Consider the following 11,687-nt stretch of genomic DNA (forward strand, 5'->3'; position numbering starts at 1 on the left):
TTAGGTACAATATTCCAGTTTTCTCCTTGGTAATAACAAATATGTAAAAAAAAAAAGCCATGATTTACTGCCACCTCAGACAAAGTTACATTTTTTGTCATTGACAAGGAGAGAATTGGAACATTCCTTATGCAGTCCACAGCAGAGGCCGCCAGTGGTTCTGCTGCTTCAAGGTAGTGAATCTGAGTTTTATAGGTGTTATTCTCAGTTTTATGGAAACTATTCAAGTACTGAACTTGTTTGTGGAATCAGATTCACTACCTTGGGTAAAGCCCATGCTGGATTTACTATCTCCAAGCAGTGGAGCCAGTGACTGCCTCTAGTTCACAAATGCCTCTGACATGGACAACATCTTTCCATATGGGGAGGTTATAATTCCTTCTCAACCAGATACTCTTCCTGGGGTGTTACAAATTCAGACAAATGTTTTGCACTCAGATGTGGATTCCCACACAGACATCAAAGCAAGTCACACAGGGTCAAACTAGATGGTACATTCACCACATTTGTTTCAGGCTGAGTCTCTCTTATCCATAATTGTGAAATACTCCAAAATCAAAAATTGTTGGCATGGGTTGAGATAGTGACACCTTTGCTTTCTGAAGGTTAGTACACAGACTTTGCTTTATGCTCAAAATTATTTTAAAATATTGTGTATAAACTACCTTCTGGCTATGCGTATAAGGTGCATATGTGCAAGTGTATGAGGTATATATGCAAATAAAATGCTTATAAGGTATATAAGGTACATGTGAAACATAAATGAATTTCATATTTAGAATTGGGTACCATCTCCAAGATATATGCAAATATTCAAAAATTTGGAAAAAAAAATCCAAAACTCAAACCATTTCTGGTCCCAGGTTTTTCAGATAAATTAGACTCAGTCTGTATTCCTGCTAGAGATAAAACTTTCTATCATAGCATGTCATTTTCCTTAGGTGAGTATGTCTCGCATGCTTCTTTTTTGACTGTCTGCTGAAAGGTAAATATGTGTTCAGTTTGTAAGTCTGATTGCTAAGACACTTATCTCTGAGGAATCTTTGTTCTGGGAAGAACAAATATTATGCTTAATAGTAGGATATAGTCATTACCTTTAAGGTTTAGTTTTCCCCAGTGATAGTGCTGTGTTTTTGTTGTTGTTTTTTTGGTTTTTTTGTTTTGTTTTGTTTTTAAAAAAGAGAGAGACTCTGGGTATAAATACACATCTTATGCTCCTCAAGCTTATTCCAACTCAGGACAAGCATTCTCTGAAGTTTGGATGTACGTTTTAACAGCTCTATTCTACATTTTTTTCTCCCTTCTAACCCTCCCTTTGCTTATCTCTTCTCATTTCCCATGCATTTGTTGGGGGTAAAAGTTTGTGATAAGGAGAAAATGTGACAACCAAAGTGCATGTTTATTGCCTGGATACTCAGTTAAACCTTCATGAACATACCTGATCTTTATGGATTGGATACATCTTGTGACACCAAGAAGCATTGGGAACTTCATTTTCTATGCTTCCCAGTGTTAGCAGATGCCCCCCAACCAAAACATTCCTGTGGTAGTACTCAAGCCTTAAAGGATAAGATCTTTTGGAAGCCAAACCTCCCTGTCTTCTGTACTTTAAAGGGTAAGTTTTGAAAGGGTAAAGGAAAAGTAGACATTTGAAGTTGCATCTTGAGGCTCAATCTAAATCATGACCAATTTTAATGAGTTAATATGGGCCCACTCTGAAGCAACTTGTTTAAGATGGATCCAAACAAGTGTGACCTGTAGCAAAATGTTGCATTGTGGTGCAATCTTGTTACATGTTCTATCTGACTAATTTATTCATTCTTTCAGAATGCACTCCTTCATTCCTTATCCGCAGTAGACACTCTGAATTCTGTGGGCAATCTGACTCCTCTTTTGCCTTGATTTAGAGGCTTGTTCCTAATTTTTTTTTTAATTTCACTTTTGCAGACCAGAATAGAAATGCTTCTCAAGGTGTTAAGTCTCCTTTTTCTTCCCTTAGGCTTGAAAAAGATGGCCCTTTTTTGCCATCTTCTCGGTGGCTTAGGAGCATGACATTTACACACTGTATGCTTCATAGAGTCATAGAATTGTAGAGTTGGAAGAGACTACAAGGGCCATCCAATCCACTGCATGGCCGTTTACACACCTTCATGACACTCCAGCGGTGTTTACATACTGCACAATACCAAAGCATCATGAAGCTGGCTTTTGGTTACATTGCGGCTGCCAAGCTGGCTTTTTGCCACTCCTTTTTTGGGCAGTTTCAAGGCGAATTGGGGCCGCGTCATACAGTTGATTCAAGCCACCCCTTCTGGATGTTTATTTTAGCCCACAGTACACATTTTTCAATTCCATCGCCAACATCAACTCATCCCCAGTCTGTGCTATTAATCTGTGCTGTTAATATATAGGTGATGATGATTACATCATTGCCGCTTTACCTTTACGTAACTTCATATTAATGTAGAGATCAATTGTAGGTCTCATGGGGTTTTGTGAGATCACACTGTACTCTGAGAGTGTGTAATAGAGGTAAGAGAGAAGATACTTGTGGTCTTCTTTAATTGCCTAGTTCTGAAGGTAATATGACACAGAACTTTCAAATTCTATTCTTTTCACTGAATTATAATGTGCTGGTGCATTTCATCAAAGAGGGGTCACTCTGCGTGAGATAGTTTTCCTACCATGCTCTGGTCTTTCTGTACTTCGTTTAAAGATAGGATCAAATTACTTTGCTATGAATGAGTGGGCATTCAGATACATATTTCCCCTTCTGGCCTTTTAATATTTTACGGAAACATACAAGTAGGGTCACCAACACTTAACTGCCTTTGCTGTTGTAGCATTAACAGCAGCCCGATGTGCAGAGATGTAACAGGTGATACATTTCCTAATATGCACTGACCTAACCTAGACCTGCATAACTTCAGCAGATTGTTTCAGACTATGCCCTGAAATAATGACGAGAGTGATATTATATTTAGCACAAGAGCTGGAGTGTCTCTACAGTACTCAGTTATGTAGCAGTTGACTACTACTTTAACATCCATTGTTCCATTCAGTTGTATTCTGGCATTAGCAGTTTGCTAAGGAATATCAGAGTTCTCTGGCAGAGACCTTTAGTGGGTCTAAGGCAGAAACAATCCGGTTTGACACTCCTATAATTGCCCTGGCTCAATGCTAGGGAATTCTAGAAACTGTAGTTTTGTGAGACATTAGTTTTCTCTATTAGAGAGCTCTGGTGCCACAATAAACTACAATTCCCAGGATGCCCTAGCACTGAGTCAGGGGAGTTAAAGTGGTCTCAAACTGTATTATTTCTGCTGTGTGTTCTGCACCTAAGATGGAAACAGGAAATCCAGCATGATGTAGTGGTTTGAATATTGGACTGTGACTCTGGAGACCAGGATTTGATTCCCTGCTCAGCCATGGAAACCCACCAGGTGCTGTTAGGTGAGTCACACACTCCCAGCCTCAGAAAGCCCAATGATATGGTTTTCATAAGTCTGGAATGACTTCAAGACACACAACAGTAAAGATGTAAAAATATTCATAGGATATTTTAAATGAAAAAGGAGTTTCTCAAGTGCTGAAAAATCACAAGGAGAATCCTGACCAAAGATATTGTCTTAATGAGAAGCCATTCCTCACCCCATTGTAATGACTGAGCTTTGTTAAATACCCTTATTAAAGAAAATATTACCTCTTCCCCCACCCCCTATAGCAGGGGTTCCCAACCTTTTTGACTCGCGGAGCCCTTATTTATGTGGCAGAGCCCCTAAGAGGTCTACCCTATGTCTTACAAGTTAATGGTGTTTAGGAGTATATATAAGAACATATTCTTATTCTTTAATTTCATTCAATTTTAATTTTGTTCATTTTTCTGATGCAGCCACAGAGCACTCAGGAAGAGCACACAGAGCCCTAAGGGCTCTTCGGAGCACAGGTTGGGAACTGCTGCCCTAGAGAATCACCATTCATCTGCACCTTCCCTCACTCATTATCTTGGATTGAAAAGTTTGCCCTCCAGAAGCACAGGAAGGCAGTTTGCCCTTTTAGTTGTCTTATATTTATGTATAGCTCAAGTTGTCAGACAATGTGCATAAGAGTTACTGTCTGATAGATGGGATTAAATATAGTGCCTTGCCCAATCATAGCCACGTAGTAGCTGGTGGAGGGCAGAGGGTGGTTAAGTAAAGCATCTCCCTATTTTCTGATAGCCAGACACAAGACAATGCAAGCTTTGATTTGACCTGAACAAGGCAGTATATGTAATCCTGAAGTGGTATCTTTAAGAAGATAACTCCTAGGCACATTGGCTGACAACTTTAGAACATTCATAAATATACAGCAAACCAAACGGCAAACAGGCTTCCTCTGCTTCTAAAGGACATTTTTTTCAAAGCAGGAAAATGGGGAGGGGGTAGTAAAATGGTGAGTCTTGGGGAAAGGGTCATTGCTCTGTCTCCCTAGAAGTGCAAGGAAAAAAATAGGCCTTCCTCCTCTTGATGCTCTCTGAATAAATCCTTAGCTATGAGAATGTTTTTGAAAACTGTGCAGTTTCTGGAGGCCTTCTGACAGCAGGGAGAAAAATCAAACAAATGATTCATTCTTCTCCTGTGAGAATGAAATTAAGAAAGTTTGACATCCCTAGTGGGTCCCCCTCACCTGGGCTGAGGACTAGGAGTAAGGAGTAAAAGAGTAAGAGGTTTTTACAAGAGCAGGAGTAGGAATAAGGAGTAATGATATTGTACATGCAAACACCAAAAATCAATTTTATTATATTGCATTGGGTAAGGGACTGGGAGGCAAAGAGAGACACTTACACACACACGCACACCAGCCTTGCAAAGCATCCGGGCTTTTCCCCAGGACTGGGTAGTAGGAGTAAGGAGTAAAGGAGCAAGAGGTTTTTATAAATGTTAAATGTTTTATGCTTTTTGATAAGCTCATTTTGTCATGGCCTTCAGCTAGTACAATAAATGTTAACTTGAAACTTGAAAACTATAAGAGTAGGAGTAACATTCAGAAAAAACATCTTATTCCACTGCTCCCCAGCCCTGCCTCTCACAGTACAGCTCTACCAGAGAATTCAAAGAACTCAACAACTCTAACAACTCAACATTAACCACTAAGGTTGGGTTCCAGGATTCTCTGTGGACGCCAAAATCCTGGATGCTCAAGCCTCATTATATACTATGCCCTAGTAAAGTGGTGTCCCTTATATAAAATATTTTCAAGCCATGGGTGATTTAATCTGTGGTTGAAAAAATCCAAGGATATGGAAGGCTGAATGTACAAGGATGAGCACTTGGAAAATGAGTACCACAGTTATTAAAAATAAGTTTTCTGCATTGGTAAAGCTGTGGCAATATTTGGTGCATGTTCATTACATCTAACAAGGTTTGTGCTGCCTTGATTTCCTCTGGCTCATTGTTCTTGTTTCCATCCGGCTGAAACACACCTGTCCTTTGATTTGTAGAGGTTACTGTGCTGACATCATTGCAACATGGGAGATGAAATTTGCCAGCAAGCATCCCTAGTTGCACTCTCACTGCAAGTTCAGGCACGTAGAGATGCCAGATCTTCTCTTGTCTGAATCAGTCTGCCAGTGTATATAAATAGTTAGTACTATTATTTTTTGACTTATTTCTTTTATCAGCAAGATATGCTTGCATGTTCCAGTGACACTTGGACACTGCAGTGCCTGATCCAGCATAGATACTGAGCACTTTCATCTCATTGACGTCAGTGAGAATAGAGGATGTTTAATACCTTGCAGGAGGCAGTTATTCTCTTGTAGGAAACATATATTTAAAAGGGACTTTACCTTTGTGTCCTAGATCTGCTTCTCTTCACTTTCCTGTCTATTTTTTAAAAATTATTTCAAAAACTCTCTCTGCTTGTCACAGAAACTGAGGGGCATTGGACTTAAGAGCTATATACCATACTGAAAGGAAGAAAGTTACTTTCCTTCCCTTCCAGCCAAATACAGCTTTCAATTAATTAGCACAGTGACGAAAACAGGCAATTGAATATTAACTGTTAATGGAAGAAAGTTAATGCCGATACAAGAATGTGCAAGTTTAGGGAGAAAATGAGCTGATAAAAAGTAAATGATCTAATCAATTAGAGATTATTTGGTCCATTTGCAGAGCTATTGGATTCAATTAAAGATCACAATTCCCATTTAAAGAGACATAATTTAAGTCTCTCATGATTATTTATATATTTTTCTTTAAAAAAAATGTAGAGCTGGCCTAGTTTTTCCTAAATGTGTTTCCTTTTCTATATAAGGTCTACAGATCTCATGACCCAACAAACTGCATGCAGCTGATTAATCATTTATGGTAGAGTATCAGATCCTGCCACTTTGCAAACACCACACAAACACACCTTTGTTGACCCAAACAGACAACAAAACAAAGTGGCTAAAGAACTTTTGGCAGGCAGTTGCTGTATGTGGCCAGTTTACTGTGTTTGACTTGGTGGTTCATAGTTGTCCAGACCTGTTATAAATGTATGTTCAAGAAAGTCTTTTTTGAGGACTAGCTCTTGCAAATATCCCATCAAATTTCATGCAGTGGGCTGTAGTTCAGTAGTGGAACACTGTGTTCTGCCTACAGGAACTCCCAGGTTAATTCCCTAGCATTCCCAGGCTGTGGTTCTCATACCAGTCCAGTGGTCAGGGATCCTTTTAGTGATAATCCAACAAAATCTAAATAGCCAAGAATACCACTGTACTAGGTACCAGCATCAAGTGTATGCTCTGGTACTAGCATTGTGGCCTAGCAGAATCAGCCTGTGCTTGTGTGTGCTACAAACTAATAATAATAATAATAATAATAATAATAATTTGTTTTATTTATATACCACTATTCCAAAGATCATAGCGGTGAACAGCAAGTAAGCTAATTAGCAAGTATGCTAATTTGCCCCCAACAGTCTGGGTACTCATTTTAGCGACCTCGGAAGGATGCAAGCCTGAGTCGAGCTTGGGCCCTTTGCTGGTCTTGAACTCGCAACCTTGTGGTTTTGAGTGAATGGCTGCAGTACAGGCATTTAACCACTGCGCCACCAAGGCTCCATATGTACTCAGTGGATGTGAGGACAGCAGCAGTATTTAGGAGGCATGAAATACTCTTCTCCTGGTATTCCCAACTCTATAGAAGGATGCTTGTCTTGAATTTGGGAGGATGGGAGGTCACCTGTCTTCTGTGCTCAGAATGTCAATAGCTTGTGCAATGTGTAATATCATCTTGTAGAACAGGTGGCAAGCAGTGATCAGTTATCAAATGTAGGAGAGCATATCCAAATGTTTTAGATCTCCATTTAGATACACTGATCCAGCTTTCACAGGAACTCAGAATATCCATAAATACCTACAGAATCAGCATCTCATTTCTTACATTTGCACAGATGTGATCCTTGTAGTGTATGTTTCAAGGAGCCAGCGTAGCGCTGTAGTTTGAGTGTTGTACTACACCTCTGGAGACCACGGTTCAATTCCCAGCTTGACAATGAAACCCACTGGGTGATATTGGGCATGCCACAGTCTCTCAACCTCAGGGGAAGGGAATGGCAAATTGTCCCTGAACAAATCTTGCCAAGAAAACCCCATAATATGTTAACTTTAGGGTCTCCATCAGTGAGAAATGACTTGAAGGCACATGAGCCAAAAAGAGTAGTAGTTTGAGTGTTGAACTACAACTCTGGGAGGACAGGATTTGGATCCTCATTCAGCCATGGAAACCCATGAGGAGATCATGACCAGGTCACATTTTCTCCACCTCAGAGGAGAGCAATGGCAAATCCTCTGAAAAAATCTTGCCAAGAAAACCCTATGGTAGATTAATAATAATAATAATAATAATAAAATTTATTTTTACCCCGCCCTTCCAAATAGATCAGGGCGGCTTACAGAAGTGCATCAAGTGCACGCAGATACAATTAAAAACAGTAAACAACAGTCACAGAAAACTAAAAACAGGAATAAAAGCCCCGTCGCCCTTCCTCATGGCCACGGAAGAGGAGGGGAGGCCCACAGGATCTTAGTCGGGGAATGCCTGCTTAAATAGGAAGGTCTTAAGATCCTTCCTAAATTGGGCCAGGGTGGTAGATGAGCGGAGCTCAATGGGCAGCGTGTTCCAAAGGGCTGGGGCAGCTATAGAAAAAGCCCTTCTAGACGTAGAAGCGCGCTTAGCCCCAGGCGCCTTCAGCAGTTGCTGCCCAGATGTTCTGAGGGTGCGAGGCGGATTGTACGGGGAGAGGCGGTCCTTTAGGAAACCTGGGCCCAAGCCATTTAGGGCTTTATAGGTAATAACCAACGCCTTATATTGAGCTCGGAAGCGAACGGGCAGCCAATGTAGATCTTTAAGTACAGGTGTTATGTGGCTGGTCCTGGATACGCCAGTGACCAGCCGGGCTGCCATATTCTGTACCATTTGCAGCTTCCGAGTTTGGTATAAGGGTTGCCCCATGTAGAGTGCATTGCAGAAATCCAATCTCGAAGTTACCAGAGCATGTACCACAGTTTCTAGGTCCCTCCGGTCCAGATATGGGCGCAGCTGGCGAATCAGCCGAAGCTGGTAACAAGTGCTCTTGACCGTCGCATTCACCTGAGCAGTCAGATGAAGCGACGAGTCAAGAAGCACTCCCAAACTGCGCACGGAGTCCTTCACAGGGAGCGTGACCCCGTTCAGGACAGGTGGAACCACCGCCATTCCTGGACCGGGGGAACCTATCACTAGTACCTCCGTTTTCTCTGGATTCAGCTTGAGTCGGTTTTTCCTCATCCAGTCCATTACTGACTCCAGACAGGCCACGAGAGGAGAGACGCCATCCCCGGTCACTGCATCAGTCGGAGACATAGAGAAAATAATCTGGGTGTCATCAGCGTACTGATAACCCCGCGCCCCATGTCTCCGGATGATCTCTCCCAGCGGTTTCATGTAAATGTTAAATAGCATGGGAGACAGAATGGCTCCTTGAGGGACCCCAGTTTTAAGGGCCCGCTCGCTGGAGCACACGTCCCCCAGCTGCACCATCTGGGACCTCCCAGAGAGGTAGGACCGGAACCACTGGAGCACAGTGCCCCCGATTCCCACCTCAGCCAGGCGTCCCAGAAGGATACCATGGTCTATGGTATCGAAAGCCGCTGAGATGTCCAAGAGCACCAACAGGGACACGCTTCCCCGGTCAGCGCTCAGACGGAGATCATCGACCAAGGCGACCATGGCCGTCTCAACCCCGTGACCCGCCCGGAAGCCAGTTTGAAATGGATCCAGATAATCCGTTTCATCCAAGACCGCCTGAAGCTGGAGCGCAACCGCCCTCTCGATCACCTTCCCCAAAAATGGTAGCAGAGAAACAGGCCGATAATTATTATGTACCAGGGGGTCAAGGGAGGGCTTTTTTAGGATCGGTCTTACAATGGCCAATTTAAGATCCGATGGAAATCGCCCATCCCTGAGAGAGGTGTTAATAATCCGGCGTAACAAAGTGGTTACTACCGGTCCCCCCTGGGCCGCTAACCACGAGGGGCAGGGATCAAGAGAGCAGGTTGTTTTCCGAACACTTCCGAGGATCTTGTCCACATCCTCGGTACTCACCAACTCAAACTGATCCAGTATAACACAGTCCGCGGAGGCTCTGGACACTTCTACCCTAGGTTCTGCACTAACGTCGGCGTTCAGACCTTCGCTTATGCGAGAAGTTTTATCCACAAAAAAGTCATTGAAAAAGTCACAGCAGGCCTTAGAAGGTTCAAGGATCTGGTTCAGGGCAGGAGGGAGCTGAGTTAACTCCCTGACCACCCTGAACAACTCTGCTGGACGTGACTCAGCGGACGCAATACGAGCACCATAGAACGAATTCTTTGTTGCTCGTATTGCCTCTCCGTAGTCCTTCAACAGCCGGTCTAGGAGAGTCTTGTCGTTTAAGCGAAGGTATTTCCGCCAACGGCACTCTAGTCGTCGCAGGACCCGCTTCCTCGCCCGGAGATCTTCCGTATACCAAGGCTTACGATTGGAAGCGGGCCTGAGAGGACGCTTGGGAGCGATTCTGTGTATAGCCCCAGAAAGACCGGTATTCCAAATACCGGTAAGGGCATCAACAGAGTCGCCGTCATTTCCAACCGCGAGCCCCTCTAAGGCTTCTTGGAACCTCTCAGGTTCCATCAGCCTTCGAGGGTGGACCATCCTAACAGGTCCACCACCCCCGGGGGGGGATCTGGGTAGAGGCCTTGATTTTCACCTCTACCAGGAAATGATCCGTCCATGACAGGGGGGAAATATTAGCTATTTCCACCCACGGATTTTCCGCATCCGAACAGAAAACCAGATCGAGTGTATTACCCGCGCAATGCGTGGGACCCTGTATCAGCTGGGACAGGCCCATGGCCGTCATGGTCTCCATGAATTCCCGAGCCGCACCGGATGGAACATAGCTGGCCGTGAGAGAGATGTTGAAGTCGCCCAGGACAAGAAGCCTGGGCGTCTCCATCATCAGTTCAGCAACCAGCTGTGTCAGCTCGTTAAGGGAGTCTGCTAATGCACGGGGTGGCCGATACACCAGCAGAATCCCTAGACTGTCCCTAGCTTTCAGGGTCAGGTAAATACACTCGATATAGGAGGTCTGTCGGATGTGGTTCCTGGTGAGGGACACGGTGTTCCTATATACCAAGGCCACACCCCCCCCCCCGCCCACCTAACCTGCGCTGGTCCTTCACCGAGTACCCAGCAGGCAGGGCCTGAGCCCACACCGCATCCCCTTCAGGCCCTAGCCAGGTCTCGGTAATGCAAGCCAGGTCACACCTAGAGTCCTCCAGGAGATCCTGGAGGATGTGGGACTTGTTATTAATAGACCTGGCATTGCACAGGAGCAGCGACAGGGTTTGTGGCACGGTTGGAGTGACCCTCAGGTCCTTCAGGTTGGGAGGGGGACAGGAAGGTGGGATAGATATAATGCATCTATCCCGCCTTCCCCTGGAACGGAAGTCCCTTCTCCCACCGCCATACCTCCCCCTGCCCCACACTACCTCAATAGGAGCTCCGCCCTCCCCGATGTCAACCCCAGCCCCGGCATCCCCCGCATCCCTAACCTCCCCCCGACCCTCTATGGCCGCTGATGGAGCAGAGGGCAGCCACTATAGGCATCCTCTGACTCCCTGGCGACCCAGCCCTCCCGCGTCCGATGGACACTGCGCAACTGCGCACCGTCGCAGCTCCGCAGAAGCAGTCCAGGTGTCTGTGGGGGGTTCCCCCAAGTCCAGGGGCGGCACTCCCGGGGCGGTGCGCAGATGCGCACCTCTAAAAACCACCGGGAGGAGGCCGCCCGGCAGAGGAACAGTCCCGGCGAGGCTGCAGCGGCGGCGGCGTCCGGCGTAGAAGGCAAAGGGGGCGTGCCAGGAGGGTCCGGTTGCCCGGCTTTTTATCCCCGCCGCTCTCACCTGGCGGGGCTCCTCCCAACTTCCCCCCAGATGGTCCTTAAAGGGGCCTTCACGCCCTTGCTGGCCGCCAAACGCCAAGCCAGAGCAGTCCAGGTGTCTGTGGGGGGTTCCCCCAAGTCCAGGGGCGGCACTCCCGGGGCGGTGCGCAGATGCGCACCTCTAAAAACCACCGGGAGGAGGCCGCCCGGCAGAGGAACAGTCCCGGCGAGGCTGCAGCGGCGGCGGCGTCCGGCGTAGA

The 11,687-nt window shown here is 45.3% G+C and overlaps 1 protein-coding gene across 33 annotated transcripts in view; it reads left to right on the plus strand.

The window, feature by feature from the left end:
* NRXN1 (neurexin 1) overlaps positions 1-11,687 on the plus strand; it is a 1,287,750-nt gene that overhangs the window by 1,142,284 nt on the left and 133,779 nt on the right. The gene's annotated exons all lie outside the window — the stretch shown is intronic.

This window comes from Sceloporus undulatus, chromosome 1 (assembly GCF_019175285.1).
Source record: "Sceloporus undulatus isolate JIND9_A2432 ecotype Alabama chromosome 1, SceUnd_v1.1, whole genome shotgun sequence".
NCBI lineage: Eukaryota > Metazoa > Chordata > Lepidosauria > Squamata > Phrynosomatidae > Sceloporus > Sceloporus undulatus.